The following is a 17,272-nucleotide window of genomic DNA, read 5'->3' on the forward strand; positions in this document are numbered from 1 at the left end:
TTGGCAAGAGACAAGGGAGCAATTTCTGGATGACTTTGAGAGTTGTAACATCCACACCGCATGTTGTTCCATAGTGCTTGAACTTAACATTCTCTCAGGAGCCCCAACAATCAAACAGCAGTGTTTTCTGACCATACTGACAAAGTGTTGCAGGGTCATTTTAAGTAATAATATGATATCATATTCAAGTCAGTAACTAAACCAATTCCACATCTGAGCATAGATTCACCCGAAATTGTGTGCTACGATAAAGTGTCATATATTATATACTCTATGTCACATCTCTGCTTGGTTTCTCAATTATAATAACCTAATGTATGAGATTATTCACATAAGCATGCTTAATTTTAAAGGTATTTTAATACTCTAATCCATGTTCTCATGTACAAAAAATGTAATAATAACTCAATTTAATATTTACATACAGTTTAAGCAATGAGGTTAGAGGAACAGAAAGGCCATCTAGTAAAAGCACTAAAGAATATAAAACCAAGCTAACAAAAAGCAAAATATAAAAAGTAAACATATAGAGTGTAAAGAAACAACATAGCGACTTTTTCTTTTTTCATCAGCTGATATATTAAACTACTCTAACAAAAGCCCATGCAAGTGTTTGTATTTCAACCACTCTAAGCATTCCTATGGCAAATGATGAGCATCAAATTAGCTCTAACGCCCATGCAAATCTAGTAGATAATATTAAAAGTACAAACACATGAACTGCATAAAAAAATAATCACGTGACACTTAATATAAAATGCAGAGACAACTGAAAACAAGAACAAATCACCAGGAAATAAAGAAAACGACACAACCAAAATAAAAAATGCAATAGGATTTCAAGTGTTGTCCAAAGCTTGCAAAATGCTGCTATTAACACAATATTTGAAATGTAATGTGTTTCGTCCAACTGTGCCTTCGGGCTCCTTCCAAATCTTGTGACAGGAACCTGAAAAGATAAAAGTAGCAATGTATCACAGACAATAGACTGACACAACAGTAGTTATCAGCTCTAAAAACATTGCTATTCAGAAAACAGTCTTGGAATTCATTTTTTTAAGTTTCAGCAAGCTACGTTCTTATAAGTGACAAAGTATCTTCTACACATATAATGCACAATGAAACTTAGTAAAATTAAATCACTATGTTTGGATTTATTCAGTCAAATTTTACATCACTTGTTGGAGCAGTTAGCTGGAAGCACATCTGAATCTACTTAAGGCGTGTCACTTCCACACACTTATAACAAACAGCTACGATTAACTGTGCGATGCTCAAGCAGAGTTGCCAATGTTAGGGTAATTACCCTACTTGGGTATTTGAGGAATTTTTCGGCCAGCATAGGACAGCAGGGCAATGATGTGGGCTAATTTCAACATTTTGCTCATCACTGATCAGTGATAAAAGTAGAAGATCTGTAAGACATATACAAAGTTTACATTCCTAGAGAAATCTGAAGGGGAACTGTCGAATTGAAATGTCACTAGTACAAAAGACGAAAGATAATAGGTCAGTCCAATTGAAATGTCACTAATACAAAAGACGAAAGATGATAGGTCAGTCCAATTGAAATGTCACTAATACAAAAGACGAAAGATGATAGGTCAAACATTCTTGTGCGAGGTTTGTTCATTCTTTTTTTCTAGAGACGTCTTCTTTTCTCTCTGTCGTCTCCCATCTGTTCACTGTGTGGAGGGGCTTTTAAATTTTGCAACGGTGGTTGGCTTCAGTTATTAAGGAGAAAGCTTTATATTTCCCATCATAACAAATAGTAATAGTCTGTACCTATATGAGCACAACAAACGGCTGAACGTCGTAGAAAATATGTTATATGTATATTACCATTGTTACACCACACTATTTCTATGTGTAGGATAAAACATAGGGTAATAAAAAGGTTGTGTAGGCCAAAGTGGAATAATTTTGACCTTACAGTAGAGTATTTCTAAGAATTAGTTGACAATGCTGAGCTTTACAAGCATTATTCACATACTTTCTATTATATTATATGTAATTTCACGGCAATTTAATGGGTCTATAGTACAACAACCAAGAAATAACAAAAATCTGGGCCAGTTGGCCTGGGTTTATCATTATAAAAGGCATGTTTACTATTTTTTGAACAAGGATACATATTCTCAAGCTAAAAGTGATCCTTGTTTGTCCAATTAAAATATTTTTCATTTAAATTTTCTGGCATCATTAAAGCACTGGTTATTGAACATATTTATTTAAATTTTCTTGCATAATTACACCACCGGCTAGTAAAGTTTACTCGAATGTTTGTCACAGAGACATCTTTCAGAATGAAATTATTGCGTAGACGAATAAAATACCATATTCACTCTTGTTCTATAGCTGTTCCTTAGCGATGTAGTACATTCGTTTGCTTAGGACATTGAAATCACCTTAAGCTGCTTTTATGAAAGAACTTTCTTTCAAGTTACCATTATACATATATTTCTGACTCTTTAACAGATAGCTTCAAGAAGCCAGGGCAATCAGGTGAAAAGTCTGCCAAGCTTTAAATGAACACCACAATGGCAGCACTGCCAAGACAAGAAAAGCCCACTAATCCCCGTAAACCAAGCATAAATTAATTTAATGACGAGAACTTTTCACGCTTGATGCATAAAGAACCATGCAAAAGCAACTCCAAAGCTGTTTTTTGTTGGATCATAAAAGAGAAAAATGAAACTGATTTGACACATAAGAATCAAAATACCAAAAAGAATGAACAATGCATTTTAGTGTCTTGTTTAGTGCACTGGGCATGCTGATCTTGCTTTGAAACAAAATATTTACCTGCTAAACTGGTGCAAAGAAGCACTTCAATATTATATATGCAACAAGACTGAAAAGAACTTAGAACCAATAAGTACATAATGAAAAAGTGAAAAGACACACACACACACACACACACGCACACACACACACACACACACACACACACACACACACACACACACACACACAGAGTTCCAGAGAGAGCAGATTTATGACCTTAACACAAAAGTGATCACATTTCATATTGCACCAAAAAAACACTCATAATGTTACCAGCTGCAATTGGGCTGGAAAAGTAAAAATGATAAAGCCAGGAGTGCAACAGCCAAAATTGAATTCGGAGCAAATTTTGCAGCAGCAAAATGTTACTTTTGGAGAATTAAAATCCAAATTTACAGCAGATTGCTGGAAGAAAAAACAAAATGTTTCATCATGAAAAATCAAATTTGAAGGATTATATAAAAAGAAGGCTTACATTTAGAAAAAAGAAAACATGTATGCACAAAACATTCAACAAACCTAAATTGTGCAGAGTGAACATTCACTGCTATAGCAATAAAATGTAGTATTCTGAATTACCCCACTGAGCAAACAATGATGGAGTAGCATTTGCTGCACATGTTGAACCCTTTGACAGACTCTGCTGATTCAAATAGAGCTCTTCCAAGCTTTGGAATTCAGGAGATTCGTAAAACCGAGGAGTTGGGGTGGCAGAAAAGAAAACTTATGCACATCGTTTTTTTTTTTTAGTGCGGCAGAAATACTATATGCTGCTCCAAATGATTTCCACTAACTTTTTTAGACTTCAGTAATTATAGCAGAACTCAACTTGTAGCAGATGCTGTGCTACATGCATGCATGAGTAATTGAACAAAATGTGCTGTGTCCCGTGACTAAAGCTAACAGCTACTTCCAAATCATATTACACTGTTCCGCACCAGTGTATGGCGCCGAAGGTGGCTTAAGCACCTTTCTGCACGGGTTAGAAGAAGCCAAGCAATTTTCGAACCACCACATCCCCCCCCCCCCAACTTTACCCCCCCTTTTTATTTGCCTGATAGAGGTTGAGTTTAGGGCACAACTTCTCGGCTCGCTTTTGCTGCCACAGACCTAAAAAAGTACCCAGACCTGGTAACCCTGGTTAAAAATATAAGGTCCGGTCAATTCACCAGCACCAATCGGAACTGGTTCATGGCTGTACATGAAGTTCAGAAATTGTGCAGCGTGAGTTCAGCAGTGCAGGCATAGCATGACACCTGAAACGAATGACGATGTGCCGACAAGTTGCAGGCCTTATTTCTGTTCACTTAATTTACACCGTCCAGCTAACACTGACCGATGGCGAATCGCACATGCGAACAGTTTATGAGGTGCAAACATCTTGGCAAAACAAACCGCATTAGTAGAGGCGGGTACGGCGCCTACACCTAAGTGCTGCGTCGTCTGCTCAGCTGCACGCACGGCTGCACCAAGTTGGCACCGTCAGCGTAGGAGGTGCAGAAAAATCGTGAATCAGTGCTGCATGTTTTCCACACCTTTCGAAAAACGAATGGCAGGGTTCAGAGATCGTCAATGCTGGAACGCTGAAATGAATGGCAAGGTGCAGCATCTCGTGAACTGGTTCACGTGGTGCAGGCGAATCGAATGACCTATAGTGTTGTAAACAGAGAAACAGGAAGGACAGACATGGAGTCAAGGAATGAGTCAAAGAACAAGTCGAACTATATCCTGCTGTTCCCGAAAAATACAATCCTCATTTTCCTTTTGATCTAACTACAGGGTCATCAAGTAGTTAGTATTATTTACCAGATTATTAACGCTTGCTCCTGCGAGGAGACTTTAAGAGGCCATGCACCACTTTTCCAAGTAATCATAAAATGGTCTATCAGAGTTATTGCTTCGCAAGTAAACTGCAGTCGCACTCTCTATTCTCTATCTTTTAATCTGAGCGGGTACACTGAAGCTACACAGTGGGGGAGAGGAGAGGGCAACAAATGGATGACAAATGAGCAACAGGCTACATCCAGGGGAAAGGGGCACAAGGGTCAAGAGGCTGTGTCTATAAGTATGTCATTACATCAAGCACCATTTTGCTTTGTTTTCCTTCAACTAACACTGCACGTCGCTCACTTGACTGCGCCCCAGCATGTTGAGGTGCAGACAGATCACGGCACACTGCAAAGGCCATCAAAACTACACAGATGGCCACATTCAAATCAACCAATGGCCATGTCTTTTAGGTATGTCAAGATGTGGTTTCGGACACATGGCATCATTTGTCCAGAGAAGAGCAAGAGATTCCTAGGCAACTTTAAAAATTTAATAGTAAATTCCCTGCCCACTACATCATTTGTCGCACATGTTTCCAAGAGCCTCGACTACCAATTGGCAGCATTTTTGGACCACACACAAAGCGTGTTCCAGAGATTATGTAAGGAAATTGTTGCCAACTCACTCTAAAACAAAAAGAACATAAAAAAATTTTGTAAGGTACAGTGTAGTGGTATTTAGTTTTTTGTGTATGCTTACTAGTAGAGACTTTTTTTGTTGCCATGTGTAAAGTTCTATTCCTTTATTTATTTATTGTATGCTACGTGAAACCTGTATATGCAATGTTTTTCAATTTTTGCTTGTTGACTAAGTTTTTAGTTTTTTCTGCCATGCACATTACATGAATGCATTTTTATTGGGCCTCAGGTGCACTCAAGCTACATATCTGTAGCTTTTGGCCCGAGGTCCCTTTTCTTTTTGTATGGAAAAAATAAAGACAATTATTATAACTATTACAAATTCTAAGTGAACAATTATCATTCATGCAAGTTTCGAATGAACTCTCATAGAAGATAGCATTCATAAGACGTCACGCTAGTAAAAAACACATTGCGCAGGTTACCCCACCAGTCTTATTTTCTAGCAAATGTCCACTTTCACGCTCCCAAGAAGTCTTCATTATTAAGGTCTACGGAAATTCTGCATACACACCATACTCTTTAGCAAAATGGCGACAACCGGACTTTGCGACAGTGTCGTGCAATCACTGTGGGTTGCGCTGCTGTGCAAACGTTCACCACTTACTGTGGCAGTGTTTCGCATTCGGAAAAGGGTGAATGGCCATACAAGCTTTGCAATAAACAAATTATCGTGAAGCGCTCCTTATGGACTTGGACACGCAGTTATTATTTGCCCAACATGTAAGTTAGAGCGGCCTGATCAGAGTGGTTTAGGGGGTCCGAGAAACCACAGTACTGACCCTATACCGCCTATGTACTAGAAATGTTGAATACAATAAGTGCAAAACGCGTGACACCGTGAACTAGTAGTGTAGGTAGAAAGTCCTGCTTATCCCCACAGAGGTCTTGTGCCTCCCCTTTTTCTTTTTCAGTAAAGGACTTTCCATCCATAAGACAATAACAGAATAAAACTGGAAATATTTATGCTATTTCAAGATTGTTGTAAGAAATCAATACTCAAACCATAAAGAAAAGATGCCAATATTACATAAGCCTGTAGACACCTACATACACGTATGAACCTACTTGTGTTGAGAAACTGGTCACACTGTTCACCTTCCAAACAGTAAGACAAGAAAACATTTCAGCCACACATGACTTTTCTATAACAGAGCACAAGCCACTTTTGCAGAACTGAACATAATAAGCTTCTTATATGCACATACTTACAGATTTCCAATTCAGATGTGGCAGTACAGAGTTGCGCTCGTGCATCAGCAGAAACATATTTTTTTGACCATGTAACATATGTCGTATTCAACTGTTTAGATGAGAAAATCGGGAGGGAATGTGATCAAATGCAGCCGCTTCATTTTACTGCCTGCTCAAAGATGCTGTGGTGGCAATGCTAAAGTCTGGATGCCACTAATACAGCTATTCCTTAAAAGTTTTCTCGTAAAAAATTGTTTAGCTGCAGTACGCCCGAAGAAAAGGTCAAAAATGCAATTACAGAAAGAAGGAGAATTAAATGCTTGTTTCTTCGCTACAACACGTATCCAACAGAAATATAGGCTAAAGAAAGCATAGAGGTCATAAATCTTTTTTTTTTAAGTGATATCATGCGGTGATGTTATGGCACAAAGTTAAATTAATTACAATAGACAAAGAAGCACCCTTTTCATAGATGAGATCCATAATACGAAGGGTTCTGGTATTATCGCCAGTGTGATTTTTTCATTAATTCACATCAATGTGCTTCGTAATTACTTTACGACAATTGGGATGAAAGCAGGGGTGGAGAAAAGGAAGAGGAGTACAAGAACACGGGCATCCTGCACGCGCCTTCTCGCACCTGCAATTCACATGGAATAATAAATGGTGTCCCACGCGTAAATTGGAAGTCTTGGTAACAAAATTACGTTGCCGTGTACCACCTTTTAATTTCTACTTAAACAGGTCTGGTCTGGTGCCATCCCCTCTGTGCTCAAGCTGTAACGAACCTGAACATATCGACCATTTTCTTATCACATGTCACCGATTCAAAAATCAAAGAAAAAACTGCTTCGAAATTTTATTCAGAAAATTAGAAATATCACTTAATACTCCCAATATTTTGTCTTTTGGGGCCATTTCATTGGGACATAGCGACAGGAACATCTGCGGGGCTCTCTGCGAATTCATATATAACACAAGAAGATTACCTTGCTGAGTCAGCAATCAGCTCTCGAATTTTACTAGTCACACTACCACTTATTATTTAGCTGATACACTGCAATGATTCAACTTTCAGGAGAATTTCATATAACGATTCCACCACAGATATTCAACAAATTCTATTATTTCTCCCCCCCCTTTTTTTATTTTTTTTTACATTGCGCCAAATTAATTTCACAGTCAAAACAAACACAGTAATCATATTGCCCTAATCTAGAAAATCTATAGGTATTTACTTGCATTAACCACCGGCTTCTTGGCCAATCCCCCTTAGTGGGTGAGAGCCACAAAAGAAAGGAACAAGCAAGCAAGCAATGCACGCGCCTCAGCGAGTTTGACGTCCCGGCTTGCGAGCAGCCGCCGCGGGCTGACAATTCATCAAAAAGACAACTGTTAAAAAATGTGGGAAATAAACTCCGTTTATTGGAACAGTGGCATCTTTCGAGTCGAATTCCAGGTTTCGTCAGTTTTTCCATTTTTGTTCAGTATACCTTTAAAAGCGGTAGCCTACCTTGTGCAGCATCCTGCGAATAGTTGTCATGGACACGGACGGCAGCGAGTCGGTCTTTTCTGATCGGAATATCCTTCCGTTTGTATAAATCGCGCACCACTCTGCGCAACACACCAAGGTCAAAGCCGTCCAGCAACCTCAGCCGATCGCGGCTCTTGCTACTGCGAAACAGCTTCTTCGGTGACAGAACCTCGCCGTACTTCTCGTAGTGTGGCAGCTTGGGCTAGTTGGTATGACATGACCATAGTTATAGCGCGAGAACAGAACGACGACACAGAGACAAGCAGACAAGTGTCCTTCTTGTCTCTGTGTCGTCGTTCTGTTCTCGCGCTGTAACTATCGTACTTCTCGTGTTGCGCTATCCACTTTTACGCACAGTGTAGGCTCGCTGCGGTTGGTGTACGCAGCCGTTCTCTCAATCAGAGAGCTCAAGCTTGTATTCCTGGCCGCACTACTTTCGCACTGTCCCGAACACATTCAGAGCCAACTTCATCGCTCCTTTGTCGTAAAAGCGAAGCCAGGCAACATATCACACAGGTTAACAGGGTAAACATGACACCATTTATGCTGACTCACCCACGACAACGGTACAATAGCGTCAGGAGTAAAAGGGCGCGAGGCACGTGCCGGGTCACAGAACACCTAGCCGGGTGCTGGAATGCAGCATCGGTGCGCGACACCCGATGGTGCGCATACGCGCCAAATTCACGTACGATATTTGGACAAAAAGACTCGTGGCACGCGACCCGAGCCTTCCCGAAGGATGAGCTGTCACTGTGTTTCGGGGATTCGAACTGCGAAGATCAGGAAGGTCAGCGTCCCTACAGCGACGGGAGCTGTAGAACAGCCCGGTAGTATATAGGTGTTCTGTAGCCCGGTTCTAAGGCTGTCAGCGAAGAGGCTCGAAGAGTGGCCGTCGATCTCAAAAGACTCGAGTGAGGTTGCAACCTTTCTCCAGTTTCACCGCAACCTTTCACCAACAGTTCCTGGTCGGCCTACAGCTCTTCCACTTCGAACCAGAACGGATGTGGCCCGCACCACAGTCACAACGCGAGTTCGGCCGGCGTAACTGAACCGAAGACGACGGAAACCGGAACTAGAGTGTACTAAAACAAGAAGAGTACCCGGACCAAGCTCTGAAAAGTGATGTCCAAAAAGGGCCAATCCGCTTGTGGCGCTGCAATCAGTAATATGTAATGTGTCATCGTTTTAAGAGTTGCGCGCCCCCGAAGTGGTCGACGGGTAGAAAACTCGCTTCCCACTCAAAAGACCCAGGTTCAAACTTATGAACAATAATTTTTTTTTAATTTTATTTGCAAAGGTGTTTTGGTTGATTTTTATTTTTTAAAATCTAGCTTCAGTTGCTACATAATGCTACAAAAAATTCCACTAATTATGAAGTAAAAAAAAAAAAACTTGACAGCGAGCGCATTTATTTTTAGCGCTACCACACGAGATTTAACGAAAACCTAAAAGCATGGCTTCCAAGATTTTAACGAATAAGAGAGACTGTGTGCTGTCACTCGCCAGTGGTCATCGCCCACTGGCTCACTTAAAAAAAAAACTGAAAGTAAACGATCTTCGGTCAGCGGGAAATTGCGAAGGTTTGAATACTGGTAAAGCAGCGATGGTCTGTCTGAGTTTTCAGTGTTCCTTCTGACACAAAATACGAAAGCTATTGGCGTGTAACATTAATTACAGCGATCACGAGTTGTGCGGGATCTAGTACACTGTAGTTCTAGTACACTGTAGTTTGATCACGGTTTTAATGACCACGAGATCCAGCAGAGTTGTCGCCTGGCGGCAACTGGTCAAAACGGCGAAGTGTGGATTGCTTCTCTGTGCTCCTTACGCAGTTCGTTGTGCACGGGAGTAGTTCGTAGTACACGAGTGGTGGTTGCGGTTATAAGAGGCAAAAGAGGAGAAAAGTGAGCCCCTTAACTGTCTGCATCAGCGTGCGACACCTCAACAGTAGCTCACAAGGGATGGGGGGTGAGGAGGGATGAAAAAAATAGGATTAAAGGTAGAGAGAGAGAGAGAGAGAGAGAGAGGTGCGCAAGGACCGCGAGCGACAGCATAAGAGAGATAGGAAACATAAAACACGGTCACAGAAGTCCGAGGACGGGGCACCAGTTGCGAGAGCTCTTGTCGGCGACAGGAGATGGCTTAGGGCTAATCTATTCGGCCAGAGCAACGCTTCCTAAATTTCCCGTGCCTGCTGGATGAGCGAGAAACGGTGGTGGTGGTAGTGGTTAGAAGATGAGAAAAGACACCTAATTTCTGCAACCCGGTCGGGAGCACGGTGCAGTGCCACATCTATGGCGGTCATCAATGGCGACGCTGCCGACGTAGAGGTAAGCCCAAACTCCAAAAGCGCGAAAAAGCACGCGACAGCGACGAGCGACGCGACGTAGATCGGCGTCGCGCGATCAGTCGCTAGCGCAGGCAAACCTCATTTACGCGACGGCTTCGGCGAGCGAATTCCACTGTTGCTGGCATGAGGCCGTCAACTCGCACCAAGAAAACCGCGTAAAGATCGGTTTCCAATTTAAAAATAAGATATATTGTCGTGTAATGAAACGGAAAGTGTTTATTATTGCCTTGCAGCATTTTTTATATGCGCATGCTCAATAAACATTGCGTTATTTCTTGTTGCGCACACGTGACTCGGGCAGGGTCACGTGCACCTATGTAGTCTTCGTCTTTTCCGGTTTTTCGCTATTGGCTGCTTGAGCCCAGCACTTCCGGGCGATGAGCGACGGTTTCCAAATCTGGAGAACCGAGCGATTGCGCGAAAACGAGCACGCGACGCGTCGCGCGAACGCCCTGTTTCGTCGCTCACAGCGTCGCTGTCGCGTGCATTTTCGCGCTTATGGAGTTTGGGCTGTAAGGATTTTTTGTACTTGGTCTTTGAAATCGGCAATTTCGGCGTTTGTTACTAATTTTAGAGGATGCCTTGTATTGAAAAATTGTTTGCTGAATGACGGCTTCACTTACGTAGGGTGAATTACAATTACGTTTATGTCTTTTTAAAACTTTTTTACGTTATTTTCATTGCATATAAGCTCCAAAAACGTAAAAACTTATTTAAAGACACCCCTACTTGAGTGGCGCCACCACTATAGTTCCGAACTTCCGAGCAACGTTTCTAGACTAGGTAAGTTGCAAAACTGAGCGATGTTGCGCGGCGCCGCCGCTGCCAGCGACAAATGTGACGCTGCTGTCGCATCCGGATTCACTCACTGCATGCTCGCTCATGTCACTCCCGTAACCTCCGTTGGCTCTGCATGTCGCAGTGCATCTTTATCCGTGGAGTGTCGCAGTGCATCTATATCCGTATTCTTTCTGCGTGAACAGTTTTATGCTTCAGCGCGCCCTGTTCTGCTTTGTATGTGTTACGTGTTTTCATCATGCCCAGATGTTGCGTTCTCGGCTGTAGAGTAGCTACACGAAATGAGAGACACCACAACATTTCTTTTGTACCCACGTGTACCTGAGCAGCGAGAGGTATGGGACCACGCTATTCTTCGTGTGGATAAGAAACTGCCCAGCACCTCACGTGTGTGTGATATGCTCTTTCATGAGAAGGACATCCTGAAGACTTTCACTCACGTCATATGGTAAGAAGGTACAAATCGCAAGAGGAAAGTGGGACCTCGTCGAAGGATGCGTTCCATGAATATTCCCGAATTTGCCCGCTTACCTTGCCCACTTACTCTTGTTTGCGGGGCCCGCTACGAAGAAGCGAAAGCTGCCCGATAGGAGTGGGGTCTTTTCCAGAATATCATCGGCGAAAAAGAATAGACTATCTCCGAGCACTGAGCTCGAAGACAGTGAAATAAGTCCCGACATGCCGTCAACTAGTGGCGTCATTTCGCTTAAAGACATAAAAAACGTTTGTTTGCATGCTGGCGGAAAGTTGTTGAGGATGGCGAGGCAAGATGTCTTGTGGTGTTTCTAGGGCTCAAAGAAAAAAAAAGCACTATTTGTGCAGAAATGCGTTTTCGTCGCAGAAGACATGACAGTCACCATTAGCAGCCGTCACAATCGCTTAACCAAGTCGCCTGGCAATACAGATACCATCACCCTATGGGCCGAACTTCTGGAACACAAAGAAAAGCTGCAAGTGTGTTCATGTTGTCCCAATGCGTCAACAGGCAGACTCGTGAGTAATGACTACGAAGTGCTCACCGATACCCCAAAGTGTGGTCTCTGCTCGAAGCTTTGGCTGCAGCTGTGTTAAAAGGTTTCATTAGAAGAACTTTATAAGAAGCAGAGGGAAGACATACTGAAGAAAATGGCCGCACGCGTAGCTTTTCGACGGTTTAAGTTGCTAAAGAATGTGATCTGACATGAAAAAAAAAAGCTAACTGCATAACCAGACAAAAGCCACGAGATTGTGCCACATAGTTGTAATTTATTTTCAAGCCCGAAAAACACGGCTACAAAAAAGGATGCCAGACATTGTAATTGGGTTTTTCGCGTCTAAAAATCTATTGTGAACGTACACTAACTAGCAACTAACCTACAACTCGTATGCGATGCTATATATATATCAAGCATTGTTTATTGTGGGCAGTTCAGAAAACCATAATTATACTGTATTTACCTTACACCGCTTAATATTACGCAGTATTAAGTTTCTGCGGCAGCACAACAAATCTCGATAATATACTGTTGGCAAAGCTCTTGCAGAACGGCGTCTTGCCACGACGACTACGCGTTTTCGTCTGCTAGCGGAAGCTTGTTGCGCTGCCAGCGGCACCAAACCGGAAGCTGTCCCGGCGCCGTGTGACGAGTAGTCTGACGCGGGGAGTTTTGCAACTTACCTAGTCTAGAAACACGGAGGAAAGAAAGGTGTCTAGAAACGTTGATGGGAGCTGCAAGTTGCAACACACGGCGCTTCAGCGAGCATCGGAATGATGATGATGGTTAGTACACACATTTGTCTAATTTTCGTACTTCTGGCCTGCTCCTGGCTTCGTGTGTGTCCTTGTGGCTTGAAGCTGTTTTTTTATGAAAACATAAGTTAGCAAATGTTCACCGTTTGCGCTTCACAACCTTATTGTCTTAGGCTTACTATTTTGAATAAAATCACTAAGTTCAAAAGGGGTTTTTTTTTAAACAAAACCGTAACCAGCAATAAACGAAGCCGCAAGTACGATTCGCCGCCCGCAAATACGAAGACTAGGCAAATGTGTGTACTACCCTGGCTACCCATCATTCCCATGGTCGCTGAACAACCACAGCGCCAGAGTGCCATCTAGTTAATTTTGGAAAACTCTATGGTTCCGATGACCGCCGATAATCCGGCAGGCACGGGAAATCTAGGAGGCGTTGGCCAGAGCTGCGTTGTCGCCGTCGTAGGGGGCCGGCCGCAGGAGGTGGCGTAGGTGGCGTAGGACCAACCCAGTCGGCCAGAGCTGCGCACCGGTCGGAACAGAATCCAGCGAGCGTGTCTAGTGCATGTTCGCAATTGGTGGTTTGTTCGGATATGTTAGCGCGAGCTTAAGTGCTTCTACGTATGCCTGAAACGACCTATGAAAGCATTCGGACTTGCTTGCAACTTTTACAGATGGTGGCGTCGCCATGCGGCATCCGTCGTAACTGTCATTTGAAGGATGGTTCACGCAGCCAGCTCACAGAACGCCTACCAGAGCCAGCTCATGCTATCGTTCAGTCGGTTTCACTTTGGCGGCTCGCTGGTGTTTATATTTTGTCGCTGGCAGATTCTACTACGGTGATTGTGAAGTCAGACAGTTACTGCGAGTCGTAGTAGCAATGATTTATTTTTTATTGTTTGCTTGCTAGAGGCTGTTTCACATGCCGCGATTGCAGCGAAAAAAAAGTGCCGCCATATCCACGAAGTGAATGATGATGAGTGGGCGAAGCTCCGGAGGTAAACCTGGTAAACCATGAATCCTCTGTACATTTTGCCCACTCGATTTTATTACATCGCTCCCCCTAGCGTACGTCGCCGCACTAAATCGAACGATTGCCTTCAACCAATGACACGCGCCATATGTGACATCATTCCTATTTTATAAGATCTCGCGTCTTTCATCAACTACAAGTACCGCTTTCTAGTTTAAAACATCTTGCATCTTTTCATCATCAGCTACAAGTACCACCATCTAGTAAACACTACAAGAACTAAACGAGAGGTGGCTACATACAGGAGACGGTACCGCCATCTAGTGAACACTGCAAGAACTAAACTAAAGGTGGCTACATACAGGGGACGGTACCGCCATCTAGTGAACACTGCAAGAACTAAACTAGAGGTGGCTACATGGATGGATGGATGCTATGAGCGTCCCCTTTATAACGGGGTGGTGACAAGTATGCCACCAGGCTCGACAAAAAAAAAAAAAAAAAACCCTTTTTCTTTTTTTTTTATGTTGGCCTAATGCCTCTACTTCGATAAATTCTATCTTAATGGAAAAAAAGGTAAATTTTCAGCTTAGGTCTCTGCCATTTACGGCACACTGTCCTTATTTTATTTTTCCAACATTTATTTTTGTCCTTTCTCTCTAATTTTCTGCCACCAATACTCTAACCGTCTCTTACTTAGTTCAATCGCGGGTGTGTTCAGCTTTCCATTGTTGTCCCTAAAACCCAAGGCTTCCTGTAGGCTCGTGCCCAAACGTACACCTGGGTGGATATCTCCACATTCAATCAGAACATGCTCCACCGTTTCCTTATCTTTTTTTCCGCAGCATGTGCATTGTTCTTCTTCTTTACTGAATCTTGCTTTATAACTACGCGTTCTAAGGCAACCCGATCTCGCTTCAAACAGTAAAGCGCTTCCCCTTGAATTATCGTAAAATGCCTCCCTCCTTATTTCATTTTTGCCCTTTCGGTAGTTACTCAAAGCCGGTTTTTTCTCCATAGCTGCCATCCAGTAAATCCTCTCCGCCTCCCTGACTTTTCCCTTAACGCTCTTTGTTGACATATGGCTTACAATACCAGCCGTATATTTACTAGTGAGTCTTCTAGTTCTTTTCCTCCACTGTGTGTCCACGCTCTTCCTATACAAATAACGGAACACCTTCTCTGCCCATCTACTCTCCTTCATATTTCTTAGCCTTTCTTCGAACCTTATTTTGCTCTGCGCTTCCCTCGCCTCAAAACCTGCCCACCCCATATCGCCCTTTACAGCCTCGTTTGTCGTCTTCCCGTGAGCACCCAACGCGAGGCGTCCCACAGTCCTTTGATTTACATCCATTCCCGATTGCACCTCTGCCCTCATGCACACCACCGAGTTCCCAAAAGTAAGCCCTGGAACCATTACACCCTTCCACAGACCTCGAAGCACCTCATACCTATTGTATCCCCACAACGCTCCGTGCTTCATTATTGCCGCATTCCTCTTTCCTTTTGCTGCCGAGGCTTTTTCCTGTACCTCCATGTATCTATCACTCTCATTTACCCATACTCCAAGGTACTTGTATTCACTTACCCTCGGTATTTCTTGGCCTTGTATGGACACCGTCTGATCACAGGGATCATTGAATACCATCAATCCACACTTCGTTACACTGAATCCTAGTCCAAGAGCTTCACCTTCCCTTCCGCATATATTCGCCAGCTGCTGTATATCATCTCGACTGTCCGCAAATAAGACGATATCGTCCGCATAAAATAAACCTGGAAGCTTCTGCTCAATCATCATGCCGCCCTGTTTGTGTGACAGATTAAAACCAATGTTGCTACCTTCTAGCGCTCTTTTCATACTCACCATGTACAGCATGAATAACAGCGGGGACAAAGGACATCCCTGTCTCAGACCCCTGCTAACCTCAACGTTCTCTTTGCTACGCATCCCTTCCCACTCTATGCAAACTGTATTTTCTCGGTATATCTCCCTCAAAAGCTGTATACAGTCGTCGCCCATGCCCATTCCTTTCAATATATCCCACAAAATTTCCTGATTAACGTTGTCGTATGCCCCAGTGATGTCTAGAAAAGCCACGTACAAGGGCCTATTCTCTATTTTAGATATTTCTATACACTGAGTGAGAACAAACAGGTTATCGTCTAACCGCCTGTCGACTCGAAATCCGTTCTGAAGTTCTCCCAAAATATCGTTATGTTCGGCCCATGTTTCTATTTTCATTTTTACTGCTTGCATCGCCAACCTGTATAGTACCGATGTAATGGTTAGTGGTCTATACGAGCGAATCTTGTCCTTTTCTCCCTTGCCTTTATAGATTAAGTTCATTCTACTTTGTCGCCAACTGTCCGGTATTTTTCCGTCCTTTAAGCTTTTTTCTACTGCTTTTAACAATGCTTCTTTAGTGTTATGTCCTAGTTCGTTAATGAGGCTAACGGGAATCCCATCTAAACCCGCGGCAGTGCGCTTTGGAATTTTTCCTTCGGCCTTTTTCCAGTTGAAATTATCAAGTACTAGCTCTTCCTCTGTTGCTTTCTCCGCCACACTTTTACTCACCGGGGAGATCCCCTGGACGCTCTTTTGAAACGAATCGGCTGTTACCTTTTGGATGTAACCTAGCGCTTCGTACCCTTCCAATTGATTTCCTCCTTCATCTAGAATATGTTGTTGCGTTGTGACAGACTTCCTACCTAGCGGCTTTATGTGGCTCCAAAAAATCCTAGGCGCGGCCTCCTTTTTTTCGTGTATCTCTGTCATCCAGCGTTCACTTTCACCTTTAATTTTTGCCTCTACCAATTTCTGTACAAGGGATTTTTTCTCTAAATATATTTCCCATATTTTTTTTACTTCGTCCTGCGGCCGCTTCTCCTTTTTTGCCTTTCTATGCACCCGTGATGCTTCGCGTCGCTTCTCGATCGCCTCCCGGATTTCCTTGTTCCACCAACTTTTTGGCTTCCTTTTTTCTTTCCAGCAAACAGTTTTCTTCTCTTTCCCTATCTCCTTCGTCATTAGATGTAACAGCTCACTATACTCCCAGTCCTTGCCTGGTATTTCGCCTACTTCTTCCTCGACTCTTGCGGCTATATTTATTATTTGTTTGTCATTTAAATACGAGCTGCCAGACTTTGATTCCATGCTCATATTTTCAGTTTCGTATCCCATTTGTAATGTTATTCGTTTATGATCACTACCCAAGCTGTTAATGCCTTCCTCGTCTATCCTCATTTCTGTCAGTTTGTGGTAAATTCCTTCAGTCATGAGACAATAATCAATACTTGATTGCTTGTTTCCGACTTCCCATGTGATCTGGCCGTCACATTTAGGCCCCGTGTTAACTATCTCCAGACTATGTTGCTCGCAAAGATCTAGTAATAACTTCCCATTGGTGTCTGAATATCCGTCAAGGTCATGTAT

At 42.8% G+C, this 17,272-nt stretch overlaps 1 long non-coding RNA gene across 1 annotated transcript; it reads right to left on the minus strand.

Annotated features, from left to right (window-relative positions):
- Positions 1-255: 255 nt before the first annotated feature.
- Positions 256-9,047, minus strand: LOC142769328 (uncharacterized). The gene is made up of 2 exons (XR_012885778.1): positions 7,963-9,047; positions 256-949 (listed from the first exon to the last, which is right to left on the minus strand). It is a non-coding gene; the product is annotated as an uncharacterized LOC142769328 (long non-coding RNA).
- Between the last annotated feature and the right edge of the window lie 8,225 nt (positions 9,048-17,272).

The sequence above is a fragment of the Rhipicephalus microplus genome, chromosome 8 (assembly GCF_043290135.1).
Source record: "Rhipicephalus microplus isolate Deutch F79 chromosome 8, USDA_Rmic, whole genome shotgun sequence".
Lineage (NCBI taxonomy): Eukaryota > Metazoa > Arthropoda > Arachnida > Ixodida > Ixodidae > Rhipicephalus > Rhipicephalus microplus.